The sequence below is a fragment of the Chiloscyllium punctatum genome, chromosome 36, assembly GCF_047496795.1.
Source record: "Chiloscyllium punctatum isolate Juve2018m chromosome 36, sChiPun1.3, whole genome shotgun sequence".
Lineage (NCBI taxonomy): Eukaryota > Metazoa > Chordata > Chondrichthyes > Orectolobiformes > Hemiscylliidae > Chiloscyllium > Chiloscyllium punctatum.
The window spans coordinates 39,424,449-39,451,731 of NC_092774.1; the positions used below are offsets into that span (position 1 = coordinate 39,424,449).

Consider the following 27,283-nt stretch of genomic DNA (forward strand, 5'->3'; position numbering starts at 1 on the left):
TCTTTCCCGAGAAGGGCTTGATACAGCAATCAAAGAGGGCTCGAGGTACGAGAAAGGATGGGGGGGGGGGGGGGGAATGGACAGGGGCGCAGAGGCTGGGGGAGAAGAGAGGCAGAGAGAATGGATAGGGGAGCAAAGGGTAGGGGGAGAGAGAGAGGGAAAATGGACAGGGGACAGAGAGTGGAGTGGAGGAGAAAGACTTGGGGACAAAGAATGGGGGGCAGAAAATGAGGGGGAGAGAGAGAATGGCTGGGCAGAGAGATCTGGTGAGTGCAGACTGTGAGGAGAGAGAGAATGCATGGGTACAGTGGGTTGGGAAAGTGACAGCACAAATCCCACCTTATCCAGGAATAGTGTCAGTGTTCCATGAACTGGAACCCACTCCATCAACAGCAAACTTGGGGGCAATTGTTTCTCAATAGACACATGGCTAAGACGGTAGATTCATATAATCCCTATGGGCCATTCGGCCCATAAAATTCAGACTGACCTACCAACCACCCACTTTCCCCACCCTAGGTTGCAGATCCCAGGACCCTTCAGCATGGCCAATCCACCCTTAACTTCAGATGGTTAGACTCTCGGCGGAAACTGGAGCACCCAGAGTTCACCCACGCAGACACAAAGGTGAGAACATGCCAAAGTTCACACAGAGAGCCTCATAAGAGTGAAATTGAACCCAAGTCCGTGGTACTGTGAGGCAGTGGTGCTAACCACAGAGCCACCATGCCACCCAGACATTTGAAGCTCTGATTTGTCATGAGCCTTCAGCAGAGGTTCTCTCCTCCTGACATTGTTAGACCACGCCTGCTGCAACTTCCCTTTTCCATTTCTCCAGCCCTGAGCACACCGGTTCCCAAATCCCGGCGCCAGGCAGACACTGATGCAATCTGGTATTCTGCTACCAACTGCAGAGAATGGTGACAATCCCTGCCACTATTCTCTCCCTGACCACCACTGCCCCCTCCCCAACATTGTTCTTACTCCCACCACGTAGCCAGTTAGCTCCTCGCTCGTGCAGACCTCTCTCAGATCCCCTTTATCTGTCTGACCTGTGCTGACACCTCCTGACCCTGTCCACTGACCCAGTCAGAAGGCTTTGTCTGTAGAGAAATGACCATCTCCCAGAACAGAGTGTCCAGTTAACTTTCCCCTTTTCCCCCCAACGTGTCTGCAGCCCGGCTTCCAGCTGCATCTTTCTGAGCCGAAGGTCCTCCAGCCTGTGTTTGCCCAGGATCACAGCATCCAGAGCATCTCAACTTCTGCAAATTGAAATACAAGCCCAACACTTGGAAGAGAAGGGGAGAAACAGAACAGATTTGAACATAAAATCATTGTAGTGCAATCACTTCCCTTAAGCATGAATAGCGGCTACTAGTCACTGTGAGCTTGTGGCGCAACGGTAGCGCGTCTGACTCCAGATCAGAAGGTTGCGTGTTCAAATCACGTCAGGCTCACTGCAATCAACTTCTTACATTTCAAATCAAGAAAGGAGTATGTTCTTTCCGTTTCTCGGTCGTGTCAAATCTTCTTTGCGGAAACTTTCGATCACCCGTGAATCTTTGCTGTCAGTTTGATTTGTGAACACTGTGTCAGGGAGGTGGTGTGCCCATTGTTTGGGTAAATGCTCAGCTCCCCGCAATGTGAGAAGTCAAACACAGACTGTTCATCGCGGGATTTAAACACAGCCGGTTGGTTCAGTAGGTGACCGCGGGGTGTGAAAAACATGATACCGATATTTTTACAACATAATCTAGAGATTGCCATCCAGGTTTTAGTCGCATCAAACTGCCACGCAATGCTGTTATGGCCTCAGTAAACTATAATAACGTGAAGATCGCTGGGATGATTTTCTACATCCGACTGCAATATAAACACAGATCATTGTTTCCAGTTTTGGTGGAACAAAAGACATCGTATTGGTGGATAATTACAGTTAGTGCAAACACAGCGAGCCATCGATAAATATTAATCCTGTTCACTTCAATGGCCAAATTTCAATTCAGGAACCAAGTGCACTCGGCTGCTTGTAACATAGACAACATGACAAAATGGCTCATAGGAGGAGAAATGGGACATTGAGGAGGAGTGAAATGTTTACTTTTGGTCACCTCCACAATTGTTAGAAAAACAGGTTGAAAGGATTCTTAAAAGGTGTCTGAAGTAGTGGTATGGCATAACACTTCAGACAGCGCAAAGTGGAAGACCACTTTCTAGTGGAAGAAAAAGACATTCCTTATTTCTGAAAGAACTGGGAAACAGAAGAGGGGATGAAATCTGACTTGGGAGCTATTTCCTATTTGTTGAGGATGTTGCTTCATCACAGTCTTGGTTTAGAGCATAAGCTTTTCATCAGGAATAAAAGGTGGCCCAAGGGGGCTGAGAGATAAATGGGAAGGAAGTGGGGCTGGAGGGAAGGCAGCTGGGAGTGCAATAGGTAGATGGAGGTAGGGATTGATGGTGATAGGTCAGAGATGAGGGTGGAGTAAATAGGTGAGAAGCAAGGTGGACAGGTATGACAGGTCAAGAGGTTGGTGTCGAATTGGAAGGTTGGATCTGGGACAAGGTGGGGGAGAGGAAATAAGGAAACTGATGAAAACTGCATTGATACCATGTGGTTGGAGGGTCCTAAAGCCGAAGCTGAGGTGTTTTCCTACAAGTGTTGGGTAGCAAGAATTTGGCAGTGGAGGAGGCCCAGGACTTGCATGTCCTTGGTGGAATGGGAGGGGGAGTTAAAGTGTTCCGCCACAGGGTGGTGTGTCGTTTAGATTTAGAGTCCCAGAGTTGTTCCCTGAAATGTTCCGCTAGTTGGCATCCAGATTTCCCAATGTGGTTGAGACCATATTGCGAGCAATGGACATAATCTTATAAATAGATTGCATAAATCTTAGCCTGCCAGAGTTATTTTCTTTAATTAAATTAAAGATTTTTAAAATTCAATTGGATGACTGCATGAAACGGTTTGTTGGTCAGATTTGAATCATCACACCCAAATGAGACGATGTCATGAATATCAGTGAACTGCTCTTTTTTGTTAAAAACCACAAGTTCTTGATTTATTTTCACAACTTACTGGTATTCACACCAGCACATTCAGTGTCAAACTCTGACATCAGAAATTAAATGACAGCATTAATTTTGACTTAGAATATTCGAACAAGCAAATTAATAGCACACAGTGAATCGCAAGTCTGATTAATATGAAATTAAATTTGACCAAAAAAATATAAAATCAAGATGGGAGAGAAGAAATGGGGAAAGGGCAGAAGGCAAGAAATGCAGCATCATAGAAAGTGCTCCTCTGAGAGCATTTTACCAACTACCACTGCTAAATATAAACACTCTGATATGATCCTCCGTTTTTAATGTAAACCTTAGTCCCATACAGTAGGTACCATTTAAATGAGTTAAAAATACAAGCCTTGAGCAAATCCAGCTTCCAGCCTTACGCACCCCCAGCTCCGGGGGGTTGTTGAACTCCTGGGCTCCAGCGGCCACGCCTCCACTGAAGAAGCTTTGGGAAGCAGGTGCAAAGGCAACATACAGAGCAGAGAACCTTTGCATATGAAAGCAGCTTACAGAGACATTGGGCAATAGCATCACATGATTTGTACACATCGACCTCTGGGTTATCTACCCAGCACACTCATGCAGCACTACTCTGCTTCTGTGCTCCCAGCAGCTGGATTGTGGATCAGTTTAAAGTAGGTCCTATATCTCTGATTACATCAGTACACAAGGCAGCGAAGAAAGGTTTCAGCACACTGGCATTCATCAGTTAGGGAATTCAGTATAGATGTTGGCAAGTTATGTTGTAGTTATACAGGACGTTGATGAGGATGCACCTGGAATATTGTGATCAGTTTTGGTCCCCTTGGTGTTCTGACTTCTGACTTCTTCATCTCTGGGTTTGTGTTGAACTTGATGGGATACTTTGTCCAACTCAGCATGTTTAAACAGTATCTCTCAGAGGGATTCATCTGAAACTTTTCAGGAGGTGAGCTCAACAAGATTGAACTGTTCAAAGTTTATGGACTCTATTTTCAAGTTACATCAGGACCAGTAGTCAGAGACACGTACAGCATGGAAACAGACCCTTCGGTCCAACTTGTCCATGCTGACCTGATATCCGATATTAATCTACTCCTATTTGACAGCACCTGACCTATATACTCTGGCGCCTCATTTCATATATGTACCACCCTCTGCATGAAGAAGTTGTCCCTTTAATATATTTCGCCTCTGACCCTAAACTTATGCCCTCTCGTTCTGGACTCCCCCACCCCAATGAAAAGACATTGTCTATTACACTGTCCATGCCCCTCATGATTTTATAACCGCTATTAGGTCCCTTCTCTGCCTCCGATGCTCCAGTGAAAACAGCCCCACGCTATTCAGCCTCTCCCTGTAGCTCAAACCCTCCAATCCCCCAGCAACATTCCCGTAAATCGTTTCTCATGGAGAAGTCAACGTTTCAGTCCTGAAGAAGGGTTAATACCCAAAACGCTGACTACTCCACATCCTGGTGCTGCCTGGCTTACTGTATTCTCCCAACCTCCTACTTGCCTACTTCGGGTTGCAATATGTAGTGGTTCAGTGTTTACCACGGCAGCCTCACAGCGCCAGGGACCCAGGTTTGATTCCAGCCTTGGGTGGCTGTCTGTGAGGAATTTGCACTTTCTCCCAATGTCTGCGTGAGTTTTGTCTGAGTGGTCCTGTTTTCTTCCATCATCCAAAGATGTTCAGGTCATGTGGATTGGCCATGCTTAATTGCCCATAGCGGTAGGTACATTAGTCAGAGGGAAATGGGTCTGGATGGGTTACTCTTCGGGAGGTCGGTGTGGACTTGTTGGCACGAATGGCCTGTATTTGCACTGTATCTGATCTCATCCAATACTTTTGTTACTAACGAATGGCAGAGTAGAATGGACTAACTTCCGCTCCGATGGTCTTGCGGTCTTAGGTTTCTCTGGATAATTTCATTGGCAATGTGCAGTCCCGGGCTCAATGAGCAGCAGTGTCCACTGAAGGCAAAGCTCATAGAATCAGAGAACTCCCACAATGTGGAAACAGGTCCTTCAGCCGAACACATCTGCACTGATCTTCCGAAGACTAACCCACTCAGATCTATTTTCTACCCTCCATAAATTGCACAAAGAGCCCCAAGGGTGGAATTATTCCTGGGTTCCTGGTGCCATGAGGCAGCAGTGCTAACTCTGAGCCACCATGGGGTTGTGATTGTGGGGTGTAGGGGAGGCAATTGCAGTCCAGCAGAAAACAAAAACAGCCCACCAACTCTCCCACTGCACCCACTGTCAGAACTGGCAGGAGGTTCAGTCCTGGGAGGTGACCGAAGGCAGCATCAATGGTAGGATCTGATTGCTGGGAGCGCTGGTGCCCCCGCTGGTGCTTCCGCAAGTTGTAGGAAAACATGAACCTCTTCCCACACTCGGGCCAGCTGGAGGGCATCTCCCCGGTGTGGGCACATTGGTGATTCAGTAGGGCGGAGGAATTGCTGAAGGCCTTCCCGCACTTAGCGCAGCAGAATGGCCTCACCCCCTTCGCCACTGTCCCCCACCCCCCAACACCCCCGTGTGGTCCAGCTGGTGATTCAGCAGTGTGGAGGAGCAGGTAAAGACTTTCCCACATTCGGGGCAGGAGAACGGATTCTCCCCGGTGTGGATGGACTGGTGCCTCAGCAGGGCAGAGGAATTGCTGTAGGCCTTCCTGCACACAGGACAACTGAACGACCTCTCCACCGTGTGGACCCATCAATGGGCCAGTAGGTCGGAGGAAAGAGCAATGCCCCTCCTGCACTCGGGGCAAAAGAACGGCCTCTCAGTGTGGACCCACTGTTGTCTCAGCAGGTGGGAAGACCTGCTGAAGGCCATCTCGCACTTGGGGCCGGAGAACAGCCTTCCCTCGTGTGGACCAATTGGTGTGTCAGCAGGGCAGAGGAATCACTGAAGGCCTTCCCACACACAGGGCAGTAGAAGGGCCGCTTCCCCTCTGTGGACCCATTGGTGCTTCAGAACCGAATTTTTGAGTGTCAGCTTGGAAGCTTCAATGAGAAATCGGCGGAATGGGTTTATTGGGGACGCGTTCTCCATAAATACACTATATACGTATTCCTCTTGTGCTCTTCGTAGTTTCTCTGTGCTGCAGTGTGTCGTGGCTCGTTGAAATAATGTCCTGATGCAGCTTCGTTTGTGGGTGTTGGGATGATTGCTTTTGTAGTTAAGTATTTGGTTTGTGTGTGTTGTTTTTCTGTAGATGCTAGCTTGAAGTTCTCCATTGACTGTTCGCTCTACTGTGACATCGAAGAATGGCAGTTTATTGTTGTTCTCCTCTTTTTCAAACCGGGAGCCCCCCTCAGGCCATAGTCTCACTACTTGGAGCACGAATACACAGACTAGACAAAGGCCGCCACTGAGGACTAAAACACCAAGTCGAAGATTCATGCCACTCCATTTACTCCATCCAAGAATTCCTGAACACCAAAGACACGAAGATAGAAGAGGATGGAATAATATTGTCCTTTGACATAACAGCCCTGTTCACATCCATTAACATCAACGTGACCAAAGAAAACTGAAGACACTACTCGAAGAACTAAAGACAAAAACACAGAACCAACTTCAGCAGCAAAGATAACACTGTCAACTCGTGGAACTGTGCCTTACCACCCACTTCATATTCAGTAACAAGCCCTACAAACAAATCAACGAAATGCCCATGAAACACTTCTGTCATCAAAAAATGAAACAAATTAGAGGAAACCTACAACACCATCAACAATGTCCTTACTGGCATAAAGTTCACAAAAGAGGAGAACAACAACAAAGTGCCATTTCTAGATGTCACAGGAAAGCGAACAATCAATGATAAATTCAAAACAGCCTCTACAGGAAAACACCACACGCGAACCAATTACTTAGCTACAGAAGTAATCATCCCTACACATACAAACAAATCGGAACGAGGGCACTATTTCAACGAACCACTACACGCTGCAACACCCAGTGACTACGAAGACCAATAAGTAACAGTACAGCGCATTCAAGGAGAATGGGTCGCCAAAAACACACTGAAAATTGCTTCCCTGACCGGGAATCGAACCCAGGCCGCAGCGGTGAAAGCGCCGAATCCTAACCACTAGACCACCAGGGAGACATGCCCGAAGTCTGACAACTCTACTGAAAATTGCTTCCCTGCCCGGAAATCGAACCCGGGTCACAGAAGTTCGAAGGCTTCCACCAAAGTCCTTTCGTGTATCCAGTGCTCCCGATGCGGTCTCCTCTACATTGGGGAGACTGGAGCCTCCTCGCAGAATTAAGTCACAGCGCGTGAGGGAACATCTCCAGGACACCCGCAAAAATCAACCCCATTGTCCTGTGGCCCAACATTTCAACACCCCTTCCCACTCTGCCAGGGACATGCAGGACCTGGGCATCCTCCATCGCCGCTCCCTCCCCACCCGATGCCTGGAGGAAGAACGCCCCAACTTCTGCCTTGGATACATTCAACCCCAGGACATCAATGTGGACTGCACCAGTTTCCTCATTTCCCCTCCCCCCACCTTACCTCAGTTACAACCTTCCAGCTGAGCGCTGTCCTCAGGACCAGTCCGACCTGCCAATCTCCCTTCCCACCTTTCCGCTTCACCCTCCTCTCTGACCTGTCACCTCTGTCACCACCCCCATTCACCGATTGTACTCTTTGCTACCTTAGGCCCAGCACCCTCCAATTTATCTCACCACGCCTGGAAGAGTCCTGCCTCTATTCCTGATGAAAGGCTTTTGCCCGAAACGTCGATTTTCCTGCTCCTCGGAAGCTGTCTGACCTGCTGTGCTTTTCCAGCATCACTCTGATCTAAACTCTGGTTTCCAGCCTCTGCAGTCCTCACTTTTGCCTACCCAATAAACCCAATGTGCCGATTTCACATCCACAAAATGACACAAGCAGACACAGTGTCTGCAGAAACCCGAGCCACATTACTTTACATTAAAGACATCTGGGAAATAATATCCAGACAACTCAAACCCCTCAGCATCATGGTAGCCCACAAGCCGACCAACTCACTTAAACAGCGGCTAATGAACCTGAAATACCCGATACAAACAACCAGCAAATGAATGTTATTTACAAAATACCATACAAGGAAATATATACATGAACTCTGCCGCACAGGTCTCTGTGACAAGAAATGCTGGGATGAGATAAGGAAGATTTTTTCAGCCAAAACGAATCGGCACTGACTGGACAGCCATTTAAAATCAACGCTGTCTGCCCAGGATGGAAGACCCGAAGGGATGAACAGTTTTCTCATTTCCTGAAGATTTACAAAGGTGAGACTGGGATTTGGTGTTTGTTCCCTTTCCACTCCCAAGAGCCGCAGTCTTTGGGGCGGTGTGTTGGGGAAAGTGAAATGTGCCCGTGAGCAGCGTGTGGGTCTCTTTCAGCTTCCCCTCCTCTGACAGCGCTGTGACGGGACTCTGATGTTCTCAGGGACACTTACTGACGCGAGACAGTGAAAGGAATCTCGTTCCTGCAGATTAGGAATTCACACCGTATGCCGGCTTCGGGACAATGAGAAAGATTAATTGGGATGTGTGAAGAAGCTGTGAGCTGCATTTCAAACAGGTAGGTGGAGTCAGATGCGTCATCCATTGCGCCCCTGGTACTGTGCGTACCTGACGCCGCCATGCTGCAGAGTTCTGACGTTAACACGGACATGCGCAGCATTGGGAACATTCACAAGGTGAACAGCCAAAGATAATCACCATCACTGCTTCCCTTCCATAGTCCCAACTGAAGGAGGTGGCTCGGGAAATCGTGGATGCGCTGGTGATTATTTTCCAGAGTTCAATAGAATCGGGGTTGGTTCCTGAGGATTGGAGGGCGGCTAATGTTGTGCCACTTTTTAAGAAGGGTGGGCGGGAGAAAGCAGGAAATTATAGACCAGTTAGTCTGACCTCAGTGGTGGGAAAGATGCTGGAGTCTATTATAAAGGATGAAATTACGGCACATCTGGATAATAGTAACAGGATAGGACAGAGTCAGCATGGATTTATGAAGGGGAAATCATGCTTGACTAATCTTCTTGAATTTTTTGAGGATGTAACTTGGAAGATGGACGAGGGAGATCCAGTGGATGTACTGTACCTGGACCTTCAGAAAGCTTTTGATAAAGTCCCACACAAGAGGTTAGTGAGTAAAATTAGGGCGCACGGGATTGGGGGCAAAGTACTAGATTGGATAGAGAATTGGTTGGCTAATAGGAAACAAAGAGTAGTGATTAACGGCTCCATTTCGAAATGGCAGGCAGTGACCAGTGGGGTACCGCAGGGATCCGTGCTGGGACCGCAGCTTTTTACAATATATGTAAATGATATAGAAGATGGTATCAGCAATAACATTAGCAAATTTGCTGATGACACAAAGCTAGGTGGTAGGGTGAAATGTGATGAGGATGTTAGGGGATTACAGGGTGACCTGGACAAGTTAGGTGAGTGGGCAGATGCATGGCAGATGCAGTTTAATGTGGATAAATGTCTGGTTATCCACTTTGGTGGCAAGAACAGGAAGGCAGATTACTACCTCAATGGTATCAAATTAGTAAAGGGGCTGTTCAGAGAGATCTGGGTGTTCTTGTCCACCAGTCAATGAAGGCAAGCATGCAGGTACAGCAGGTCGTGAAGAAGGCTAATAGCATGCTGGCCTTCATAACAAGAGGGATTGAGTATAGAAGCAAAGAGGTGCTTCTGCAGCTGTACAGGGCCCTGGTGAGACCACACCTGGAGTACTGTGTACAGTTCTGGTCTCCAAATTTGAGGAAAGACATTCTGGCTATTGAGGGAGTGCAGCGTAGGTTCACGAGGTCAATTCCTGGAATGGCAGGATTGCCTTACACGGAAAGACTGAAGCGACTGGGCTTGTATACCCTTGAGTTTAGAAGACTGAGAGGGGATCTGATTGAAACGTATAGGCTTATGAAAGGACTGGACACTCTGGCAGGAGGGAACATATTTCCGTTGATGGGGGAGTGCTGAACCAGAGGACACAACTTCAAAATACGGGGTAGACCATTTAGGACAGAGATGAGGAGAAACTACTTCACCCAGAGAGTGGTGGGTGTGTGGAATGCTCTGCCCCAGAGGGCAGTGGAGGCCCAGTCTCTGGATTCTTTTAAGAAAGAATTGGATAGAGCTCTTTAAGATAGTGGAGTCAAGGGGTATGGAGATAAGGCTGGAACAGGATACTGATTAGGAATGATCAGCCATGATCATATTGAATGGCGGTGCAGGCTCGAAGGGCAGAATGGCCTACTCCTGCATCTATTGTCTATTGTCTATTGTCTATTGTCTAACTTTGTGAAGCAGTATCTTTCACTGGCAAATAAAACACCTTTGTCCTCAGGTGCCTGCTTAACTTCGATCACGACTTCACGCCCCTCACTGTTCTCGTCTCATTTCCAAACCCTTGGCTCATCGCCTCAATAGCAGCTCTGTGGGTATCTGCTTGAACCACCCTGACAGGCAGTGGGCTACAGGTTCCCGACCAGTCCCAATGTGATTGAAATACTTCAATCCCTCCACTGAATTACATCTTTAAAAAAACCGTGGAGCAATCTCTCTTTCTTTTTGACGACGTTTCTCAACTGTCGTCGGCAGGGTTCACACCTGCGTGGGGAAACCGCAACGGATTTCCAGTCCATCGCATTCACCACTCGGCCCACCAATACAGAACCACACTGACAGCTTCATTTCCCAGGTCTCTCTGCCTGTGGAACTGAAAAAGAGTGAATCATTGCTGAGTTTGTTTGAATCCAATCATTTCACAGGTTTCGAAAGGGTTAAATATCTGCAAATGGCGATTCTGGGTGTTTCATCCCGAAAGATGAAATGGATGTTCAGTTAAAAACAAAAACAGAAATTGCAGGAGCAACTCAGAAGGTCAGGCAGCATCTGTGGAAAGAGAATCAGAGACAACATTTCAGAACTCGTTTTTTCCCTCATCCAGGTACAGCCAAACCTGCTGATTTTTTCCAGCAGTTTCGCTTTCTGTCTCGGATTCTCAGCATCCGCAGTCCTTTACGTTAGAAATTCAATCAATTCAGAAACCCCTTTGTGCTTCCTCAGTGGAGAAGATTTGTGGAGAAGTGGAGAAGAATGTTTGGGAAACATTTTCCTGAATCCATTAAAAAGGTGCACTTTCACAGCCAAGAAAGCGGTAGGAGCGAGATCAAGAAACACTCCGTCCCTGGGTGGTCTCGACACACCAACCTTTCGGTTAATAGCTGAACGTGCTGACCAATTGCTCCACAGAGACAAATCCGAGCAGTGGCTGCACAGTGTCTTTGAGGAACCTACTAATCGATTCATAATTCAACCCGCCCCGCCCAAAATTACCATTGTCTTCTATCAGTTTTACTTTTCCATAATAAAACCTTGGACATTCATTATAGAGACATGGGGACAGTCTGATCCCACCATCTGCAGGCACATCCATGTCACGAGGAACGAGCTCTCCTACACCGGGACCATCGCACTCCGAGCCTTTCAGTGTTTTGCCTCTTCCCGAATTTTCTCATTGGCTCCGAGCCGAGAATGGGTTTGAATTCCTGATGTGCAGAGAATTCTTTCAATGTCTCGGGTCAGTTCATGTCCCGAGAATATCAGAGTCAATCAGCCTCTTAAACAAAGGGACGGTGTCTGGACTGTCTCTGCTCAGTCCGTCAGTTCTCCTCCAATTCCACTTCCCAAAGAGTTTCTAAAGATTCACAAAGCTGGAGACTGGGATTTGTGTTTTACTTCCTGAACATTTTTCTACCTGCTAACTGACAATATTTTGCCAAAACCTCTGCCCCATTGTAACACTTGCATCATGTCCAGGGGTGAGCAATTTCCATTTTGTGGAGACATTCCCAAGTTTGTGAATGTTCTCTTTGGAGCAAAGAAGGTTAACTGGAGATTTCCAGGGGCTGTTGGCAATGATGGGAGAAGACGTGGTGTGAATGGGCAGGTTAATGATCAGAAGAACCTCTTGCCACTGACTCGGGTCAGTTACCAGAGGACAGGGATTGAAGTTCTTTAATGGAAAGCAGCATTTGTGCAGAACAAACACAGCGAATACTGCAGAAAGCCAACGGGTCGAGCAGCATCTGTGGAAAGGTAAACAGAGCCGGCGTTTTGAGTGCGCTACGGTTTTTGTTCAGAACTCAGTCTTTTGCCTCTTCCCGAAGTTGGTCCAGGTCTGTGTCTCAATTGACAAACACGTGGCAAGTGCAGTGCCGCAATGTGAAATTATAGCCTTTGTTGTTTTAAAAAAAAAGCAGTGCATTGTATAAATGGTGATATATTGGAATATGGAGAAAGTGAGGACTAGAGGTGAAAGTCGAAAAATATGGCACTGGAAAAGCACAACAGGTCAGGTAGCATCTGAGGAGCAGGACAGGGAACGTTTCGGGCACAAGCCCTTCATCAGGAATGATGTATGGATGTACTAATGGGTCTCAGAGTCCCTCCACACCAGTCAATGCCAGTTGTCGGGCAGATGCAGCAGGCAATGAGCAAGGCAAATGATATATTACGAAGAGGAATTGAGTTCAGAAGTGGGGTCATTGAACATATTCAAGGCTAATTTAATCTGAGTTTTGAACAACAAAGAAGTAGATGCTTATGGGGGGAGGTAAGAAAATGGTTTTAAGACCAGTACAGATCAGTCACAGAGTCAGACAGCACTGAACAGACCCTTCATCCAACTAGTCCATGCTGAGTATGTTCTCAAACTAAACTCGTCGCACCTACCAGTGTTTAGCCCATAAACCTTCCAACCTTTCATATTGAAGTACTTATTCAAATGTCTTTTAAACGTCGTAACTGTACGTGTATAAAATCACGAGGGGCATAGATCGGATTAATAGACAAAGTCTTTTCCCTGGGGTGAGTGAGTCCAGAACGAGAGGGCATGGGTTTCGCGTTAGAGGGGAAAGATACAAAAGAGATCTAAGGGGCACCTTTTTCATGCAGAGGATGGTATGTTTATTGAATGAACTGCCAGAGGAAGTGTTGAAGGCGAGTACGATTGCAACATTTAAAAGGCATTTGGGTAGGTGTATGAATAGGAAGGGTTTGGAGGGATATGGGGCCGTGTGCTGTCAGGTGGGACAAGATTGGGTTGGGATAGTTGGTCGGCGTGGACAAGTTGGACCAAACAGTCTGTTTCTGTGCTGTACATCTCTATCTCAATGTTAAACATACTCAGTGACCTGGCCTCCACAGTTTTCTGTGACAATGAATTCCATAGATTCACCACTCTCTGGCTCAAGAAATTTCTCCTAATCTCCATTCTCCCTTTATGCTAAGGCTATGCCCATGGGTATTAGTCTCTCCTCCCAGTGAAAACATCTTCCCAGTGTCCACTCTGTCCAGGCCGTTCAATGTTCTGTACGTTTCAGTTAGATCCCCCTTGAATGTGGGCCTGTTAATCAACATGAACCAAACCGTTCAGGATGAGGACATCCGTGATTAGATTCAACAATGTGAGAATGGAGGGCGAGAGTGCGGGAAGGAGATTTTCAGCTTTTAGGGAATAAGGTAGGAAAGAAAGTTTAATATAAATTATAATTGATCAGATGAGCCGATGGGCCAAGGAGTAGTGGATGGAGTTTAATTTAGACAAATATGAGCTGTCGCATTTTGATGAGGCAACTCAGGGCAGGACCTATGCGGTTAATGGTAAATTAATGGAATATTGTGCTCAAGGAAGTAGTAGAGGCAGATTCATTAAGACACGTTTGGATGGGTTTTCTGCATGGTAAGGGAATTAAGGGTATTTGAGATAATGCAATTAGGAGGATCTGAGACGATTGATAGATCCGCCATGATTTTAATGAATGGCGGAGCAGGGTCGATGGTCCAAATGGCCTCGTCCTTCTATTACTTTGAAACGATAACCCTGCGTTTCCCATGGCTAACCCACCTAACCTGCACATCCCTGGACACTGGGCAATTTTCCACAGCCAATCCAAATCAAGGCCAGTGAGCAATGTAGTGATGTGGAAACCAAACACCAGAGAATGATAGAAAGGGACAAGGAGAATAAATGTACGAGCAACCAAACTGGATTCTAACCATCACAAAAAATAAAACTAAAAGCTCAGTTTGTGAATGGGTGCTGCATTGTAACAAAAGAAAATTAATTGACTGCACACGTTGAAGAGAATAATTATGATCTGAGACTCCTTCCAGAGATGTGGCTTCAGAATGACAAGGATTGGATCCGGAATATCGAAGGGATACATGGCATTCAAGTCGAGTGAGAAGCTCAGTAAAGGTAGAGGGTGGGCACTACTAATCAAATCACTGATAACATGGTAGTCTGGCTTTAGCTTGGATTTCAGGTCCTGATTTCTCTGTCCTCTGATCTCCCTGTTCCCACAGAGTTAAATGTTGTCTGTTCTCAGCTCTGCTCGATTTCTGCTGAAACTTTGACCCCCTTTTACACCTTTTGGAGCAATAAAATATTCTGAGCCTCCTGGAAATGACACATTATCTATACCCCTCCTGATTTAAAAAATCTCTAAAGTTATCTGTCAACTTCCTCCGCTCCATTGGAAAAATGTCCCAGCTTCTCCTTAATTCAAACCCTCCATTCCCTGCAACACGCTGGTAAAGTCGGGAAGAGGGAATTGCATCAAATCACATAAATGTACTGTCTGAAACAATCTAGCTGTGTTCTTGCCTGAGATATTGAGAGTCCCTTGTGTAAGTAATTACGAATGCAATAATTTTGGTCACAGAATTGAACAATCATTTTGCAACAAAGGGGTCTACTTTGATAAGGAGGTAGTGGTCATTTCTAGGGTAAGTGAACAGCTTCTAGATCAGGGAGATGAAGTTCCAGACACTTGGGAAGGGCAAGAAATGAATTTGATAAATAAGACAAAGAACTGTGGATGCTGGAAATCTGAAACAAAACTGAGAACACGGGAAAAACTCAGCAGGACTGGAAGCATCTGTGGAGAGAAAGCAGAATTAAATTTTAGAGTCCAACAACTCCTCTTCAGGATTCTGAAATAGTTTGTGAGAACCCCTTAAGTCATCTGCCCAGCTTTAAGACCATAATACACAGGAGCAGGATGAGGCCATTTGGCCCATCGAGTCTGCTCCACCAGTCGATCATGGCTGATATGTTTCTCTATCCCATTCTGTTGCCCTCTCCTCATAACCCTTGACCCCTTACTAATCAAGAACCTATCTCTGTCTTAAATGCCCTCAATGACTTGGCATCCTCAACCCTTCTCCTCGTGGAAGCATCATCTCCACATCCACACCATCCAATCATAGAGTAGCACAGCGCTGCCTGACCCACTGTGATCTCCAGCATTTGTTGTTTTCAGGAAGGATTCCAGCATCTCCAACAACGCGCTTCTAAATTTTGTGCCCAGTTGGTTAGCTCTCCCTGGATCCCGTGAGATGTAACCTTACTCAACAATCCACTGTGTGGTACAATTAACAAAGTTCCCAGCCCCCACCTCTGTCTGCACACATGGGCAGCACGTTGGATCAGTGGTTCACACTGCTGCCTTACAGCGCCAGTGATCCGCTTTCGATTCCAGCCTTGGGGCGACTGCCTGTGTGGATTTTGCTCATTCTCCCTGCCGTGTCTGCTGGGTTTCCTCCTAGTGCTCTGGTTTCCTCCCAACATCTAAAGGTGTGCAGTTTCGGGAGAAGTGGCCATACTAAATGGGCCCATAGTGTGCAGTAAGTGTAGTGGAATGGGCTAGGGGAAAATGTCCACATGGGTTACGCATTGGATGGTCGGTGTAGACTTGTTGGGCTGAATGGCATGTTTCCACATTGCAGGAATTCTACGTGGCATTCCCCCAACTCCAGAGTCTCAGCACTCTTGGTTTTTCCTATGGACAGTGTGGGGGAGGGAAACAATGTTTTATACGGGAGTAAGGTGCAGTGAGTGTGAAGCTAAAAGTAAACACAGTGCATTGCTGTTTTCCCCAGTATACCAGAGGGTGAGGGGTGATCTTACAGACGTTTCAAGAGTCATGCGAGGCATGGATAGGATAAATAGACAAGGTCATTTCCCTGGGATGGGAGAAGTCCAGAACAGGAGGATAACATGTTTGATGTGAGGCAGGCAAGTGTAAGGAATGATCTGCCAGAGGAAGTGATGGATATAGGTCCAATTATAACATTTAAATGGCATCTGGATGGGTATAAGAATAGGAAGAGTTCAGAGGGATATGGCCAAGTGCTGGTAAATGAGACAAGATTACATTAGGCTATCTGGTCGGCACGGATGAGTTGGACTGAAGGACCTGCCTCTGTGCTGTGTATCTCCATGACTCTGTCTTGCCTGTAATGTTTGCCCTGCCTGTGTGTTCAGTTTCTGTCTGGTGTCGGTGCCAATGCCTTGATATCACATTTCCTCCATCTCCCCACTTCCACCTCCCCAGATGTTAACCATTTCGTGTCTGGTTGTTTCTCAAGAGGCTGCATTGAAGGTTCATCCTGAATAGACACTTTTTTTCTTGCTTCCCAAAATCAGACTTACTCACTCCCAGATGTCGTGAGAGATACTAATTTTCAGGGTGGAGGTATCCAAAATTCAGAGGTGTCTATCTTGATGTTTTCACTTTTCGGTCTCTGTAAGATCCTGAATCAGTACCGTCGGGAGGATTAGTTTGAGCGGTGTGAGAATAGAGGGATGAGAAGGGGTGGGATGGTGCTTTCAATTTTGTGGGGAAAGAAAAGAATGTTCTGCAGAAAGTAGAATTGCTTGTTTGGAATTTCTAACCTGGACTGACAGTAATGACTTTTGTAATCTCTTTTTACAGATTATTTGAAGATCTGAAGACGGACGTTTCAATATCAATCGATGAAGAGCTTTGCCTGAAACATTGACTCTGCTGCTCCTCAGATGCTGCCTGATCTGCTGTGCTTTGACTCTGACTCTCCAGCATTTGCAGTCCTCAATTTCACGTCAATGTCTGGCAGTCACTGAATCCATCGGGACCGTAACAATTTTCGACTATGATTCTGTGAGAAGGAACCAAGCTTTTTGGTTCCTCTTTCAGTACGTTTTCAGCATCAGTGAGAGTGGAAGAGAGACCCGACTATTGCAGCACTCTGATTGTGGAGCCAGTAAAAGTTATACAGACTGGGAAAAATAATTCACGGCAGGGAGGTGCTGTACACGCGTTTGTGTGCAGCTGAAGCTTCGGTCATGGAGAAACCCAAGGAATCCCGTCCCGTGGAGAAACCATGAAAATGTGGCGACTGTGGGAAAGGCTTCCGTTTCCCATCTGACCTGGAGACTCATGGGCGCAGTCACACCGGGGTGAGACTGTTCTCCTGCTCTGAGTGCGGGAAGACCTTCAGCAATTCCTCGGTACTGCAGAGGCACCAGGGGGTCCACACAGGCGAGAGGCCATTCTGCTGCCCCGAATGCAGGAAGGCCTTCAGCTATTCCTCCGTCCGACTGATCCACCGCCGGGTCCATATATTAGAGAAGCCCTTCAGCTGCTCCAAGTACGGGAACTCCTTCAATGATACCTCTGCCCTGCTGAGGCACCAGCAGGTCCACACCGGGGAGAGCCCGTTCTCCTGCCTCAAGTGCGGGAAGGGCTTTACCCAGGCATCCCACCTTCGGGTCCATATGGGGGAGAGGCCCTTCTCCTGCCCAGAGTGCGGGAAGGCCTTCAGCAATTCCTCCCACCTGCTGAGGCACAGGTGGGGCCATACCGGGGAAAGACCGTTCACCTGCCCCGAGTGGAAGTGGAGGTTCTCATCATTCTGCACCTTGCAGAAGCGCCAGCGGGCACACCAGTGCTCCCAACAATCTGATTCTGCTGGTGAAACTGCTGTGGGTCACTGAGAGGACTGAACCCCTGCACATTCTGACAGTGCTTATAATGGGAGAGTCGGTCGGTTTTTTTTGTTTTATGCTGACGTGCTCCCCCACCCCTGCAACTTTGCTTCCAGTGGGCGCTGCTGCTCATTGATACCAGCAGTTGTTCTCTCTAGCATTTTTCTGTCCAGTTAAATAATTATTGACTCTGTCTGGGAACGAGCTCTAGTCTGTAAGAAATAGCTGAATACTTCAGGGTGTCCATTCGCATTCAGCAGTGACTTAGAAATTAAATTCACGGTTATGTGCCTGTGAACAACGCATCATCGAAGGATTGCCCAACGGCTTGGCAATCCATTGTTGGAAACTGTTTGCTTGAATTGATAATTTTAAAAATTCTCTTCCTTAATTTACCCCTTAAGTTTCTATCTATGAGATGGTGGAGGACTTGATCAAAGGGATTAAATCATTGCTATTAACTGGATTATCTTGTTTAACTTTACCCTCGTAAATTTGCCGGATTCATAATTGTTTGTTTTTGTTTAAATTCTCATTCTGGTGTGCAAGATCTGTTCATCAAGTGTGGTTCACTTCACGAAACTGCTGTGGGTCATTCCCAGGACTGAGCCCCTGTGCATTCTGACAGTGTGTGTGCTGTGGGAGAGTCAGTGGGTTTTTTTGTTTTATGCCCGTGCCCCGCCCAGCCCCGCCGCCAACTGCTTCCATTGGGCGTTGCTGCTTGTTGAGCCCAGGAGCTGTTCTCCCTAGATTCTACTGTCCAGTTAAAGAATTGTTGGCTCTTTCTGGGAATGAGTCCCAGCCTGTAAAAAATGGCTCAATATGTTGGGATGTCTGTTCACATTCAACAGTGACTTTTAAATTAGATTTACAGTTCCCTGTCTGTGAAACAGTAAATGGTCCAAGGATTGCACAAAGGCTTGGCAATCCATTGTTGGAAACTGTTTGTTTGAATTGGTAAGTTTAAAAAAAATTCTTTCTTAATTTGCCACTTAAGTTTAAGTCTCTGAGATGGTAGGGGACTTGATCAAAGGATTTGAATCATTGCTATTAATTAGATTATCTTCTTTAACTTTGCCCTAGAAAATTTGCCATATTTATAATTGTTGGTTTTTGTTTAAATTATAATGTTGAGGTGCAAGATCTGTTCTTCATCAAGTCTGGTTAGGAACAGTTGAGAAATTGAGGGACATTGCATGTTTTAATTTCACTCTGTTGTGAATCTAGTGACAGTGACATTCATTTGTATTGGGTTGCTTACCCTTAGTTGTCGTGTCTTCCACCCCAAGTATTCACTATGGTAGTGAGTTCCGCAGTCTCACCACACTCTGAGGTTTTTCATGAAATCCTTAGTACAGAATTGTAAGGGAAAATGTTGACAAGGGCAGAATATAGGGTCTTAACTGCAAAAGCCAGGAAGACATTCGACAAAGTAAAACCATGACAATGTCGGGATAAATAAGGAACTTTGACAGCAATGAAGAGGTCACACGTCAGAGTTCAAGATAATGGTCGTGACAAAAAGAAAAAGTACTCTGCAGATATTGAATATTGTAATTAAGCAAGTTTCTAAATGCTGTAGTTGGTTGAATACGATAATGTAAGAGATTAAAAAACCAAAACCATGAATGTAATTTGATGTTGGTAACCATAAAGCAAGTGCATACTATTGATTGCTTTGGCCAATTCCTAATGGGAATGACAGCAACAGAAAATCATGTCGTGACACACAGATAAAACACACACGTTGTACAACAAAACTAGACTGTTATTGGGATCAAAGACATTTAAATGACAGGAGACATAGTCCCTGCAGTGATCCGAATGTGAGCTGAACAAATTTCACACTTGAACAATATTCTCTGGGAATGCAATGTCCACCTCATTCGGTCATTCAGGCCATCGAGTCAACATTGAGTGACCGTCCCACCCAGACCCAGTTCGTTACCCAATCCCTGTAACCCTGCATCTCCCATGGTCAATCCACCCTCATCTGCACATCCTTTGGACTGTGGAACGAGGCCAGAGCACCAGAGGAAGCCCACGCAGACACAAGGGGAGAATGTGTAAACTCTACACAGACAGTCGGCCCGAAAGTAGGATCAAACTCAGGTCACTGATGCCGTGAGGCAGCAGTGCTAACCACCGTGACACCACCACATGCTGCTATCTTAAAAAGTGAATTTCAAACACTAGAGAACATTTGAGAGAAAAAACAAAACTCTCCTATCTTAAATGAGAGACTAGTCTCTGGCTAGAATTGAGTTGACATTACATTTACATTAAGTCCTCTCCAGATGTTATACAGCTCCATCGGATCAACTGTTTCTTCTAAACTCAAACTGATAGAAGCCCAGCCTGACATCCCCTTGTCCCCGATTATAAGTTGAGTAAATGAGCGACCCTCGACCTCACTGGCATGAAAAAGGATGGACTCAATCCAAGTTGACCTTAACTGTCCAACCTCTTGACCCCCACGCCACAATGTGGTCATCCGCAACTCAGCCCTGAACGAGAGCAGAGGAACTGAATAGACAGCGGTGAGGTGGACATTGCATTCCCAGAGAATATTGTTCAAGTGTGAAATTTGTTCAGCTCACATTCGGATCACTGCAGGGACTATGTCTCCTGTCATTTAAATGTCTTTGATCCCAATAACAGTCTAGTTTTGTTGTACATTGTGTGTGTTTTATCTGTGTGTCACGACATGATTTTCTGTTGCTGTTATTCCCATTAGGATGTGTGAATTCAGTACCAGATTGCAGTCACAGTTCTGAATTTTCCTTGTGGATTGTTGTAGGACGTACTAAATGTCAGTCAGAATATAAGAAGCTCTACTGTTTATTTAACCCTCTGCTGTCATTGTCCTGGGACTGTATGAATGGGGAAGTGTAGAGGAAGTTTTACTCTGTATCTAACTCAATGCAGTCTCTGTCTTGGCAGTGTTTGTTGGGGACAGTGTTGAGGTAGCTTCACTTGAAATTTAAGAGTAGAGGAAGCTTTATTCTGATTGTCATCCCATGCTGTCCTTGTCCTGGGAGGTTTAGATGGCATCTATAATTGAAGTGAATGCAGACTTGGCTGTGGGAGTGGAGGGTACTTCTACCTGAGCACACCCATCTTTGAGATTGCTGTGCTGTTCAAGACAATCTGAGACATCTTCATGCACTTTTCCAACCAACCACAGGGTGGTTAAGGATGGGTATAAATGCTGGCATTGCCAGCGATGACCACACCCCATGCATGAATAAATACTTCCTGTTTAAAAGTTACATTCACGTTCCAAACCCTCTAATGTATGATTACTTACATGGAAAATTCTTGTCGGTTTGCAATTTCATTTTAAAACATAGGAATGTGTCAACCATGTAGAAATATAACAAGAACAACAAATGGAGAATTTAACAGGTAATGAACAGGACCAGAATGCTGAGTCAGCCTGACCCCCATGGCTGAGAGAGTTCTCCCAGATGTTGAAGTTACGCCAATGCCTTTTATTCTTGCAGCTTCCCCAAAAGTTTGTCCCTGATGTAAGATCATTCAATGACCCGAAGGACGAACTCTTTTTATCTCCATAGCTGATGCCAGACTTGCTGAGTAATTCCAGTCCTTCTGCTCTACCCTTTTATGGGATTTGAGCTTTCCTAATTCAGTGTAATGAAGAACTGAAGATGCTGGAGATCTGAAACACAAAAATGCATCAAATGCTGGAGAAACTCAATAGGACTGGCAGCACATGTGGAGAGAAAAGCAGAGTTAGCATTTCAAGTGCTGTGACCCTTCTTCACAACTGTTCTGGACTCAAGCCAGGATATTGTCTTTGTTTCTTTCTCTCTCTCTCCACCAGTGTTGCCAGACTGGCTGAGTTTCTCCAGCAATTTCTGTTATGACACTTTCACAAGGTTGATGTATGTTATCCATCCCTAAGTGCAAGGTGTCTTGCTTGTGCCAATTCAGAGGGCAGTTTAAGAGTCAACCACGTTGCTGTGGGTCTGGAGTCACATGTAAGTCAGACCATGCAAGGATGGCAGTTTCCCTCCTGAAAGGACATTGATGAACATGGGTTTTTAGGACAATTGACGTCAGTGCCATCGATACCATACTGAGACTTACTTTGTGTTCCCCATTTATGATTTGAATTATTCACATCTTACCTCTTGCTGTGGTGGGATTTGAACTCATGTTCCCTGGATTACTCATCCTGTGACATTATGACTACACTGTTGTTTCCCATTCTTTGCTATTTTGTGTTTGTTGTTCACGTCTTTGTCCTTTGATGTTTGGGAAATTGAACCTGTTTAAAAGATTGCCCTAAATTTGTCCCTTTGACCAAGTCTTTGGTCACCTGTCCCAATCTGTGCTCCGGTCTTGTGATTTTTAAAGGAATTCTCAGTATGTTCATGTGAAGCACTTTGACATAATTAACTGTTCACAGGTAGTATTTGAATGCAGCTTGTGTCCCTATCTTAATATCTGAAAGTACAGGGTCATATTTTAAATGTAGAAGACAAAACTGAGGATGATTTCTTTTTTTTTCTGAGGGTTGTGTGTCTTCTTCAAAAGGCAGTGGATTCAAAATCTTTAAGGCAGAGGTAGATAGGTTGTTGATAACCAAGTGGATGAAAGATTGTCGGGGATGTGTTGGAATGTAGAGTTGAGGTTGAATTCAGATCAGCCATGATCTTATTGAATATTGCAGCAGGCTCGAAGTGCCGAGTGGCCTACTCCCGCCTTGATCAGGGTTAATGACAGTACTGACCCTCTCCAACATCACTCTATCCTCTGGGAGGGTCTGCTTTTAGCGTCTTCCGTTCTGATTTGTTTAACCGTAGCTGCTGGTGTTGGTATCTATACTGATGATATCCAACTGTGCCTGAACACCACTTCTCTCTGACTCCTCTGTCATTCATAATTTACCAATAATTTCATCTGAATGCCTGCCCAATTTCCAGCATTGGATAACCATAAACATTCCCTTAGTTCAATATTGTGAAGTGTGAAGACATTGTTTTAGTCCCCAAGTTCGACCTGAGCCCCCGTCCATCCGCCCCCCACCCCCACCTCAGTACCTCTGTTGACAGCCTTCATGTCACTTTAAAACTAGGATCGATAGATTCGTGAAGAGTTGGGGGATGAACAGTTGCAGGAAAAGGGCAGGAAAGTGAATGTGCGGAATGCCTGATCACCCAGAATCCTACTGAATGGAGAAGCAGGCTCAAGGGGCTGAATGGCATGTTCCTGTTCCTCCATCTTCTGGTTCCCGAGCCCTTACCTCTGATACAGGACACAGACTTCAGTGTGTGCCATTACTGAGAGTGCTGATGTTCCCTTGTGTAATATCAACAACTTAGCAGCTGCTGAAACCTCTTGCTCCTTTGTTACCTCTAAACAGAATAAGCCAATGTGTTCAGGGGAGGCGATGGCCGACTTTATTGTCACCAGACTATTCACCCAGGTAGTGTTCTAGGGACTTGGGTTCAAAGCCTGCCACGGCAGAAGGTGGAATCTGAATTCAATATAAATCTGGAATTAAGAGTCGACTGATGAAATCGTTGTGGTTTGTTGTAAGAACGTATCTGGTTTCCTGCTGTCCGAAACTGGTCTGATCTACATGTGATTCAGATCCACTGTCAGCTGATTCAATCAAAACCTCCACTATAACCTCCCTACTTTTATACTCCATTTAAAGGCCAATCTCCCTTTTGCCTTCCCTATTAGTCACTGTGCTCCCAGAAGCAGGATTGTGGATCAGTGTAAAGTAGGTCCTATATCTCTGATTACATCGGTACACAAGGCAGTGAAGAAAGGTTTCAGCACACTGGCCTTCATCAGTTCGGGAATTGAGTAGAGATGTTGGCAAGTTATGTTGTAGGTATACAGGACGGTGATGAGGCTGCACCTGGAATTTTGTGATCAGTTTTGGTCCCCTCAATGTTCTGACTTCTGACTTCTTCAACTCTGGGTTTGGTTGAAGTGTTGGGATACTTTGTCCAACTCAGCATGTTTAAACTTGGCAGGAGGTGAGCACAACAAGATTGAAGTATTTAAAGTTACTTGGACTCTATTTTAAACTTACATCAGGACCAGTAGTCAGAGACACATACAAAATGGAAACAGACCCTTTGGTACAACTGGTCCATGCTGACCTGACATCCTAAACTAATCTAGTGCCATTTGACAACACCTGACCCAAATCCTGTGGCAGCACATTTCATATAAGTACTACCCTCTGCATGAAGAAGTTGTCCCTTTAATATATTTCGGCTCTCACCATAAACCTATGCCGTCTAGTTCTGGACTCTCCCATCCCTGGGAAAAGACCTTGTCTATTACCCTGTCCATGCCCCTCATGATTTTGTAACCTCTATTAAGTCACTCCTCTGCCTCTGATGCTCCAGTGAAAACAGTCCCAGCCTATTCAGCCATTCCCTATAGCTCAAACCCTCCAACCCCCAGCAACATTCCCGTAATTCGTTTCTCACAGAGAAGTCAACGTTTCAGTCCTGAAGAAGGGTTAATACCCAAAACGTTGACGACGCCACATCCTGGTGCTGCCTGGCTTGCTGTATTCTCTCATCCTCCTGCTTGCCTACTTCGGGTTGCAACATGAAGTTGCTCAGTGGTAACCACTGCAGCCTCACAGTGCCAGGGACCCAGGTTTGATTCCAGCCTTGGGTGACTGTCTGTGAGGAGTTTGCACATTCTCCCAGTGTCTGCGTTGGTTTTCTCTGGGTGGTCCTGTTTTCTTCGAGAGTCTAAAGATGTTCAGGTCATGTCTATTGCTTAATTGCCCATAGGGTTAGGTATATTCGTCAGAGGGAAATGGGTCTGGATGGGTTACTCTTCGGAGGGTCGGTGTGGACTTGTTCGGACAAATGGCCTGTTTGCACTCTGTACCTAATCTCATATACACTACTTTTGTCACTAACGAATGGCAGAGTCGATTTGACGGGCCGAATGGCCTAACTTCTGCTCCGATGGTCTTGCAGTCGTAGGTTTCTCTGGATCATTTCATTTGGCAATGTGCAGTCCCTGGCTCAATGAGCAGCAGTTTTCAATGAAACCAAAGCTCATTTGATGGTTGAACTCCTACAGTGTGGAAACAGGTCCTTCAGCCGAACACATCTGCACTGATTCTCCGAAGAGTAACCTACTCAGATCCATTTTCCTACGCTCCATAAATTGCACACAGACCCCCAAGGGTGGAAGTATTCCTGGGTTCCTGGTGCCATGAGGCAGCAGTGCTAACCCTGAGTCACCATGGGGTTGTGGTTGTGGGGGGTGGGGGAGTCAATTGCAGTCCAGCAGAAAACAAAAACAGCCCACCTACTCTCCCACTGCACCCACTGTCAGAACTGTTAGGAGGTTCAGTCCTTGAGGGTGACTAAAGGCAGCGTCACTGGTAGGATCTGATTGCTGGGAGCGCTGGTGCCCCCGCTGGTGCTTCCGCAAGTTGCAGGAAAACATGATCCTCTTCACACACTCGGGCCAGCTGGAGGGCATCTCCCCGGTGTGGACACACTGGTGCTTCAGCAGGGCAGCGGAATTGCTGAAGGACTTCCCGCACTCAGTGCAGCAGAAAGGCCTCCCCCCCCGCCCTCCAGCCACCATCCCCCCATGTGGATCAGCTGGTGCTTCAGCAATGTGGACGAGCGGGTAAAGCCCTTCCCACACTCGGGCAAGAGAACGGTTTCTCCCCGGTGTGGACTGACTGGTGAGTCAGCAGGGCTGAGAAATTGATGAAGGCCTTCCTGCACTTAGTACAACTGAATGACCTTTCCCCCATGTGGACCCACCAATGGGCCAGCAGGTCGGAAGAAAGAGCAAAGCCCTTCCTGCACTCGGGGCAGAAGAACGGCTTCTCCTCAGTGTTGACCCACTGGTGTCTCAGCAGGTGGGAAGAACTGCTGATGGCCATCTCCCACTTGGGGCCAGAGAACAGACTTCCCTGGTGTGGACCAACTGGTGCGTCAGCAGGGCAGAGGAATCACTGAAGGCCTTCCCGCACTCAGGGCAGCAGAAGGGCCTCTTCCTCTCTGCAGACCCATTGGTGCTTCAGAACCCTTTCAAATTTCATAATATGCTTCTGATAGGAGGGAGGCCAGAATTTCACACAATATTCCAAAAGTGGTCTAACCAATGTCCTGTACAACCACAGCAAAACCTCCCAACTCCAATACTCAGTCAAACCCACAAAAAACAAACAGGAAAGAATGGAGGGACAAACCGACTTTTTGAGAGTCAGCTTGGAAGCATCAATGAGAAATCGGTGGACTGGGTTTATTCGGTACCCGTTCTCCTTTAATACACTATATATGTATTTCTCTTGTGCTCTTCGCAGTTTCTCTGTGCTGCAGTGTGTAGTGGCTCGTTGAAATAATGTCCTGATGCAGCTTCATTTGTGGATGTTGGGATGATTGCTTCTGTGGTTAAGTACTTGGTTTGGGTGTGTTGGTTTTTCCGTAGATGCTAGTTTGAAGTTTCCCATTGACTGTTCGCTCTACTGTGACATCCAGGAATGGCACTTTGTTGTTGTTCTCCTCCCCTTCAAACCAGGAGCCCCCCTTAGGCCATAGTCTCACTACTTGGAACACCAATATACAGACTAGTCAAAGGCCTCCACTGAAGAGTAAAACACCAAGTCGAAGATTCACGCTACTCCATTTACTCCATCCAAACATTCCTGAACACCAAAGACACTAAGATAGAATAGTATGGAATAATGATGTCCTTTGATATAACAGCCCTGTTCACATCCATTAACATCAACGTGGCCAAAGAAAACTGAAGACACTACGCGAACAACCAAAGACACAAATACAGCCTCAAATTCATCAGCAACGACAACGCTGCCAACCTCATGGAACTGTGCCTTACCACCCACTTCATATTCAGTAACAAGCCCTACAAACAAATCAACGAAATACCCATGAAATCACCAGCATCAGGATTCCTAGCAGAAGCAATAATGCAGAGACTCGAACAAACAGCCCTTCCAATGATCCAACCCAAAGTTTGAGTCCGCTACAACGATGACACTTTTGTCATCAAAAAATGAAACAAATTAGAGGAAACATACAACACCATCAACATTATCCTTACTGGCATAAAATTCACAAAAGAGGAGATCAACAGCAAAGTGCCATTTCTAGATGTCACAGTAGAGCGAACAGTCAATGGTAAATTCAAAACAGCGTCTACAGGAAAACAACGCACGCGAACCAAGAACTTAACTACAGAAGCAATCATCCCTGCACATACAAGCAAATCTGAATCAGGACACTATTTCAACGAGCCACTACACACTGCAGCACCCAGGAACTCCGAAGATCAATAATTAACTGTACAGCGCATTTGAGAAGAGCGTGTATCCGATAAACCCCAAGAAAACTGC

At 46.1% G+C, this 27,283-nt stretch overlaps 1 long non-coding RNA gene and 2 other non-coding genes across 3 annotated transcripts in view; 2 read left to right on the forward strand and 1 right to left on the reverse strand.

Annotated features, from left to right (window-relative positions):
* Nucleotides 1-18,355, forward strand: part of LOC140460443 (uncharacterized) — a 19,941-nt gene extending 1,586 nt beyond the window's left edge. Inside the window, exons 1-3 of the long non-coding RNA XR_011954096.1 lie at nt 1-45; nt 520-627; nt 16,859-18,355. The exon at nt 1-45 is cut by the window's left edge and continues 1,586 nt beyond it. This is a non-coding gene — a long non-coding RNA (uncharacterized lncRNA). The remainder of the gene's footprint in view (nt 46-519; nt 628-16,858) is intronic.
* trnaw-cca (transfer RNA tryptophan (anticodon CCA)) lies at nt 1,386-1,457 on the forward strand. The gene has a single exon. It is a non-coding gene; the product is annotated as a tRNA-Trp (tRNA).
* trnae-uuc (transfer RNA glutamic acid (anticodon UUC)) lies at nt 7,099-7,170 on the reverse strand. Its single transcript has one exon. It is a non-coding gene; the product is annotated as a tRNA-Glu (tRNA).
* Nucleotides 18,356-27,283: the final 8,928 nt, after the last annotated feature.